Source organism: Myotis brandtii, unplaced genomic scaffold (assembly GCF_000412655.1).
Source record: "Myotis brandtii unplaced genomic scaffold, ASM41265v1 scaffold230, whole genome shotgun sequence".
Classification (NCBI taxonomy): Eukaryota; Metazoa; Chordata; class Mammalia; order Chiroptera; family Vespertilionidae; genus Myotis; species Myotis brandtii.
The window spans coordinates 7,924,309-7,932,199 of NW_005358650.1; positions in this window are offsets into that span (position 1 = coordinate 7,924,309).

Below are 7,891 nucleotides of genomic sequence, written 5' to 3' on the forward strand. Positions count from 1 at the left end.
TCCAAAACATAATATAATGTATTTATTATTTTAATGCCTGACATACCTCTATAATAGTTTTCCCCTACTTATTTTGTCCAGATGTTATTTAATTATCTCTTCATATGACAGTAATTTTGTTTTATCATATTTGTATTGACTGAATAGAAAGATAACTTACTCTTTCTTCAGCGTGGTTGACCACAAATTTTTTATTGCTGATAGTTTTCTTTTAACCTTGACAACTTGTCATTAGTAATAACTTGTAATTTTTAAAGATTATGGTAATATTTGGGGAATCTTCTATTGGGTTTAATTTATTTGTGAATTGTAAAGTTTGAAAGAATTTTCTACAGACTAGCTTCAACTCTGTCCATATTTCTGATACTAGTAGCTTAGAATATGTCCATATTGCAATACAATCTCTGGCCCTGCACCTTTGTATTACAGTGCTAGGATATAGGAGTGGGTATCCCTGAAAGCTATTCTAAATTAGCAATAGATACTGCCCACAGAAGTGATTGTGTATCACATAAATATCCTCCCAGCAAATTCAAACTAATTGTACCCAGAACTCAACTTCCCTTTATTTGGATTCCCAAAATGACCACAGTTCCTGTAATACTACCTGACACCAGGAGAACTGTGACAGTGTGGAAGTCAGAATAGAAAGAAACAACACCCTTAACCATTTGTGGCTGAAATAGATTACACTTGCAGTTTTTACAAAAACACACAAACATGTGAACGTATTGCTAAGGAACTTTAAGGAGCTTGGAAAGAGCCCATGCAAGTGAGGGCCCTTGGAGCTTAACTTTCATTAGTTTCATGGAAAATCAAGCCCTTTCGCTGACATTTAATGGGATACAAAGAGAAGGGAGGTAAATGCTTGTCCCTAATTCACCATCTTGAAGCAGAAGTTTCTTACATGTCTTAAAAAACAAACATTTATTATGAAAATTTTCAAGCATATACAAAGGTAACAAGAACAGTGTAATGAATATTGATGGTACTCATCATCCAGCTTCTAAAATGATCAAACTTTGTTGATCTTGTTTGTTTGGATACCGCCAGTTCAAGACATTGTGAAGGACAGATACAGAGATGAATGAGACGTGCTCTCTGGCCTCATGTCTGCACCTGGTGAAGAAGATGAAGCATGAGCCTAACAAACCATGTCATACTACCCACAAGAGAACTCTGGACCATGGAAGGAGAAATCACCTCAAGCTAGGAATGACTATTAAGAGCTTCAAGGAAGAAATGGCTACTTAGAAAACAAGTACCTATTTTAACTTGTCCAAGCTGAGGCAGAATTGAGGTATATGAAATCTCTCTTTCTCTCTCTCTCTCTCTCACTCTCTCTCTCTCTCTCTCTCTTTACTTTAGAATGTTCCTCTTGGCTTTTGGGAAATAGTTCAGCCTCCTAGCTGTTTATCTACATCTCTAACTAGATACTCAGATTCATTTAGATTTAATTAACATTTATTGAGTGCTTGCTAGGTGGTACTCATTTTCACATACACTATTTCATTTAATCATCACAACAAGCCTGAGAGATAGATATCATCATCCCCATTTCTGAAGATGAGAAGAGAGATCCCGAGACACAACTTGCCTAAGCCTGCACAGATAGAAAGCAGAGCTAAAATCCAGGACTTCTAACTCAATTAAACATAATTTAAATCCAGCACTTTTAACACATTCCAATATTTTTAAAGTTGTATCTACATCTTTGTGGTATTTCTCCAGTTCAGAAAACTTCAGTGGCTCACAGTCAATACATAACAAAATTAATAATAAAAGTCCTTACTTCACCATTTTTCTTTCTCTAAAATTTAGTCTTGGTCTTCTTTCAACTTTATCTTCCATTTGCAAGATTGCATCTGACTCCTCTTCCTGTGTTTGGGAAATTGCCCTCTTCATGTCATGTGGCAGAACCTGTATCACACCATAGAAATCAAAAGACCATACGCTCATTTTCATGGCTTCCTTATCAGTTAGGCCTGTGCTGTCAAATTTGATACCACTGGCTCCATACTAGTTGTGGTACATCTAGTGCCACATGTTGAAATTAAAATATTTTGGATATATTGATTTAAATAACATATAAACATTAACTTCACTTTTTTTTTCCCTTAATTTTCTTAATGTGGCTACAAGAAAATTTAGGATCATCTATGTGGCTTGCATTATATTTCTATTGGACAACATTGAGCTAGAGCAGTGGTCGGCAAACTGCGGCTCGGCAAACCGTGGCTCACGAGCCACATGCGGCTCTTTGGCCCCTTCAGTGTGGCTCTTCCACAAAATACCAGCTCTTCCACAAAATACCGACTTCTGCGCATGGGCCACGAAGTTTCAATCGCACTGTACGTGCGCGCCCGCACGTGGTATTTTGTGGAAGAGCCACACTCAAGGGGCCAAAGAGCCGCATGTGGCTCGCGAGCTGCGGTTTGCCGACCACTGAGCTAGAGTGTTAACATATGACTGGATAGTGTCAATCATTTGCCCCCAGGCTTGGGACCAAATGGTAGGGTGGTGAAGTCATAGTGAACCTCCTTCTTCCTACTGAGAGTAGTGACAGTGACAGTAACTGTGCCTAGTTTCCAGGGGCATCAGTGGCATCATCCAGTGTCTAGATCAAGCGGTATTGGTGGTCCCAGTTTTGGTATCTGTATCCAGCAGTGGCTGTAGTGGTGGCTTCTTGGGACCAGGTCTGGGCATAATGTTGAGTGCTGCCACTGGAGATCCTGCAGGTATCCAATATCCTTCTAATAGATTCCTTTTTTGCTAAGGTTCTTCATGAAGTCTCCCTCGTGCACCCCAGTCCACAGTGATCCCTCCTGCTTTTGACATCAATAGTGAATCAAATCCAGACCACACACTTGGCACTTGGCCTGTGCTAGTTATCTTGTTATAGGAAAGTGCCTTTCTTCACAGCCAGACTTTAAAATTCTCCGTAGCAGGAACCCTATCCTTGGCAAAATTGTTTCTCAGTAGCTGTCAGGCTGTCTTGGTCACAGCACCTCTGGAGGAATACTTGTAGTTTTTGCTGCAGATCTGCTGTAGGCAGAGCAGTTATCACTGTCCCTGTTCACACAGACGAGGGAACTTGGTCAGTGGGGTCGAGTGACTGGTCTGAGGTCTTGTAGCTGGTCTGCTGCCAAATTGGGCAGTAGCCTTGACATCATCACTGCCCACTCCCATCTCTTTCCGTTGTTTCAGGCCCTGCCACATACATAAGATGGTGTGTTCATTTCTAGGACTGCTGTATATAACAAAGTGTCACACACTGGATGACTTAAAACAATAAACATTTATTCTATCATAATTCTGGAGTCTATAAGTCTGAAATCAAGGTATTGGCAGGGCCATGATCCCTCTGAAAACTATGGGGAAATAAATACTTGCTTGCCTCTTCCTAAATTGTGGTGGTTTGCTGGCAGTCTTTGGTGTTCCTTGGCTTGTAGCTTTGTAACTCCATCACATAGCTTTGTCATCACATAGCTTTCTCCCTGTGTGTTTCTTCCCTCATATGGCCATCTATATATATCAAAGGCTAATATGCTAAGTGTCCGACAGTCCAACTGGTCACTATGACGCACACTAACCACCAGGGGGCAGATGCTCAATGCAGGAGCTGCCATGAAGTGCACTGGCCATTTACAGAGAAACAGCATCGCAGACCTGGCACCCACAAAGCAATACTCGGCTTCCCCCAAAAGGGACACAGGCCCTGCCACCACCCTGGAGTGACACCCCACCAAATCATAGCTGACACTGCCGAGACCCCATGGCGCAAAATGCGGCCCACAGCCCATCCCAGCTCAGAAACGGTGGCTTTGGGCACCAGGTAATGACATCATGTAGCAATGCCTGGCTTCCTCTCCCTAGTGACTAGCCTCCTTGGAGTTTCTTCAGCCCAGGAACACAACTTGCTTTATAGCCAGGTGCAAATATTTTACACTTTAACCAAATGTCTGTGAAGCGTTTTCCCGTGCCTCCTCTCATTTGATCCTCACAGAAGTCCTGGAGTAGGTAGATACGAGATTTGGTGGAATCCTACTTTCTTTTCATTAGCCAGAAAATGGAGATTTAGAAAGTTTAGAAACTTGACCCAACTGAAAAGAAGTAAGAAATGGTGGACCTTGAAAATGACTTCAGGTTTTCTCACTGCACAAAATATAGTCAAACACTGCTGCAGTTAAATATTTTACCCTTTGTTCTCCCTGCGTGATCTACAATAATAATCTGCTTCGTGTTGATATTTACTGCTGTGTTGCTGACAATTACCTGATAGAGAAGTTAGGGTGCGTCACTGGGCTGGAAAAAGTTTAGCTAAATCAGAAAGCAGGTCTAATTAAGCAAGTTTGTTCTATATCTATAAAAGGCTAAGTTGACTCGTGCATGCATGATACATATAAAGCTCTCACTGGTGCCAATCACAAGCGTGTGTTTATGTCTGTCATTGTCGATCGTGAATTTGGTTGACACTTCTATTATAGAGAAAGGGCAAATAGCGATATTAAAATATTTCTTCTAATTAATTTTCTTTCAATGTACACAAATCTGTGCACCGGGCCACTGGTCTTCTTCCAAGGACACTAGCTACTGGATCAGGGGCCCACCCTACTTCAACCTGATCTCATTTACTACTAGTTATATGCAGGTTTTTGACTGCACAGGAGGTCGATGCCCCTCCCCACAAGTTCGTTGTTCAAGGGTCAATTGTACTTATTAGTACATCTGCAATAACCCTATTTCCAAATAAGTTTATATTCCTTAGTACTGGAGGTTAGGACTTCAACATAGTGGTTTTTTGGTGTGGGTTTTTTTGTTTGTTTGTTTTTTGGCCAGGGGGTGGAGTATATTCAACCTATAACAGATGGTAACCATAAGAGGAGAGAATACCATAGAAAAGGAAGAAATTGTTGTTTCCAGGATTTATTCCGAGGAAGAATTACACTACAGTGGGCAAGAAGGTGGGAAGTCTTTTCAGGTATGTATTCCCACCTACTACTTGGTTTGAATATACCAACTAGATTTTTTTGTTTGTTTGTTAATCCTCACCTGAGGATAATTTTTCCATTGTTTTTCAAAGAGAAAGGGAGGGAGGAGGGGGAGAGAGAGAGATAAGCATTGATGTGAGAGACATATGGACTGATTGCCTCCTTCACACACCCTGACAAGTGTATGTTATCATGAGGTATAGTATATCACTTCCCTCACATAAGGACTGGATGGTCCCTCTCCGTGTGCAGACGAACACTCTAAACACTGAGCACACCGGCCAGGGCTATACTAACTAGATTTTGTTGACAAGTGTATGTTATCATGAGGTATAGTATATCACTTCCCTCACATAAGGACTGGATGGTCCCTGATATATAAGATAGAAGCCCCATCCTTTCTAGTAGTTCTCCCCAGCTATCCTGAGCAGCTATCCTGTTTAGAGGGAAATGATGGTGCATAATTCTGATGAGTAAATGGGATGTGATTGTTGTGGTAAGCCTGCCACTCTTTGTCAGAGAACTGTCTTTGATGTCTAAAGTATTGCTTGGGACCTAGATAAGAGAGCTAGTAAGACAGTAACAAGCTTAACCTAGAGGATACAGTGAGTATTCAGGATATACATCCATTTTCCTGGTATTTCTTTTCCTTTGATGAAACATACAGAAGTTATAGGTAAAAAGAAATACACAATTTTTTTGACTTATTGATTTGAGAGAGAGAATGAGAGAGATTTGTTTTTCCACTTATTTATGCATCCATTGGTTGATTCTTGTATGTGCCCTGACCAGGGATAGAACCTAAAACCTTGGTGTATCCAGATGATGCTCTGACCAACTGAGCTACCCAGCCAGAGCTGAAACACACAATTCTTAAAAACATGAAAAGGAAATGGCTTCGGTCCAAAAGAAAAGCATGAAAGCAGTTTTCTTTTGGTGATATCCTACATAAGAATATCAATTTGACTGGGGTTCTTAAATGGCTGTGGCTGAAATCTCTAAATGAAAGTCAACTAATGACACAGAGCCAAATCACCAAATAAGCCCACCTCCAAATCCAATTTCTCTAGATGGGAAGAGCATGGGCTATAGGGTCAGCATTATCTTTTAATGTGTGACCTTGGGCAAGTGACTTAATCTCTCTGAATTACTTTGTGTATAAAAATGAGGATAACTACTGAGCAGAGGTCTGGTGAGGATTAAGTACCTAGCATAGTGCACAGCACATATAATAGGTGCTCCATTAAATTGAAGCCTTGCTTCTTCCAGTCCTGCAAACATATACAATACAATCTCTGCCCACTGCCCCACCATCACCTACTTTTCTCCATCTCTTTTCTACACCCTTTTTCAGAGTCCTATTTATAATCTAGTTGAGGAAACGTATTAGTAGGAAATAAGTTGCATTTAATTTTAAAAACCAAGAAGTGAAAAACAAAGTAATGTACCCCTGACTACTTAGGTGCTGACGAACTTCCCCATTCGTTAATTCAAGAAACATTTATTGAGTGACCACCCATGTCAGGCATGATGCTGAACATGGGGTATCCACTGATAAACAAAACACCTTCCCTCCATCATGGAGTTCACAGTTTAGTGGAGAGACAATGAAGAAACAATAAATATATAATTTTAAAATATGCTGAGTGTTATGGAAGAAATGACCAGGTGCAATGAAGGCGACTAATGGGAGAGCAGAAAGGAGACTTAGGTTAGGTCAAATGCTGTCTCTGATGGGCCATTTAAACAGAAACCTGAAAGATAAGCTAGACACCTAAAGAACAACAGTAAGGGTCTTACATTTAAACAGAAACCTGAAAGATGATAAGCTAGACACCTAAAGAACAACAGTAAGGGTCTTTGAAATAGTGGAATCAGCATGTGCAAAGCAGTGAGGCAGACAGGAGCTAGGGATGTTTACTAGTAGAGTCGTTGGGGCAGTGTCAGCAAGTTAGAGGGGCCACTTGGAATAAAATCCAACTCTTACCATGGCCTACCTTATACGGCCATTGCCTCTCTCTGACCTCATCTCCTCCTACTTTTACTGTCCATGTCACCTATTCTCTCTGTCCCTCTTCCTACTGCTGGCCTCATTCCCACCTCAAGCCTCTGCTTTTGCGGTTTCCTCTGTCTAGAAGGCTCTAACCCAAATTTTCCCATGACTCCTGGCCCCTGTTCTCTTCCCATCCCTTATCACATTATTGTGTTGATTTATTTTAGCCTTTTATTGTATAGTCTTTCCCACTAGAATGTTAAGTCTCATGGGCTTCTATTTCTTATTGCTATAAATCTGGAGCCTAAATCAGTATCTAGTATGTAACGGATATTCAAACAATATTATTTGTTCCAGTTCTTTACCTTGCTAGAGGTAATGCAAGGTAAAGAACTGGTCCATCTGTCAGACAAACAGGGAGGACTTCCTTAAAAAGGTATGTTTTGAATTAAAACGGGGGGTAGGGGAAGGGCACAGCTACAAAACTCGAATTTAGGGAATTATTCATTCATCTCCCTCTTCCTCACTAGAATGGGAGCTCCTATAGGGCTGGAGCCAAGTTTTATTAACCCTTCTGCCATCAGCGCCTAGCAGGGGGCCTGGCACATAACAGTAGGCACTGGACAGATGTCTGCAGAAACAATGACTGCGGGGTGCGCAGAAGGGGCTATTTGGCGGCAGCGCCGGGCAGGAAAGGAGTAGGTCTGGGCAATCGTGCAGGAGGCCGGAAGGTGAAGCTGCAACGAAGGGCCGCAGCTTAGATCCTAACGCGGCTGCGCATTATAGTCCTCTCTCTCAGGGCCGGGGACGCCGGCGAACTCCGAGTGCGCAGGCGCACTGCCCTCTTCCCGCCCCCAACAAGATGGCGGAGGCCCAGTAGCGAGGGGGCGGAGTGCTGCCGCCGGAA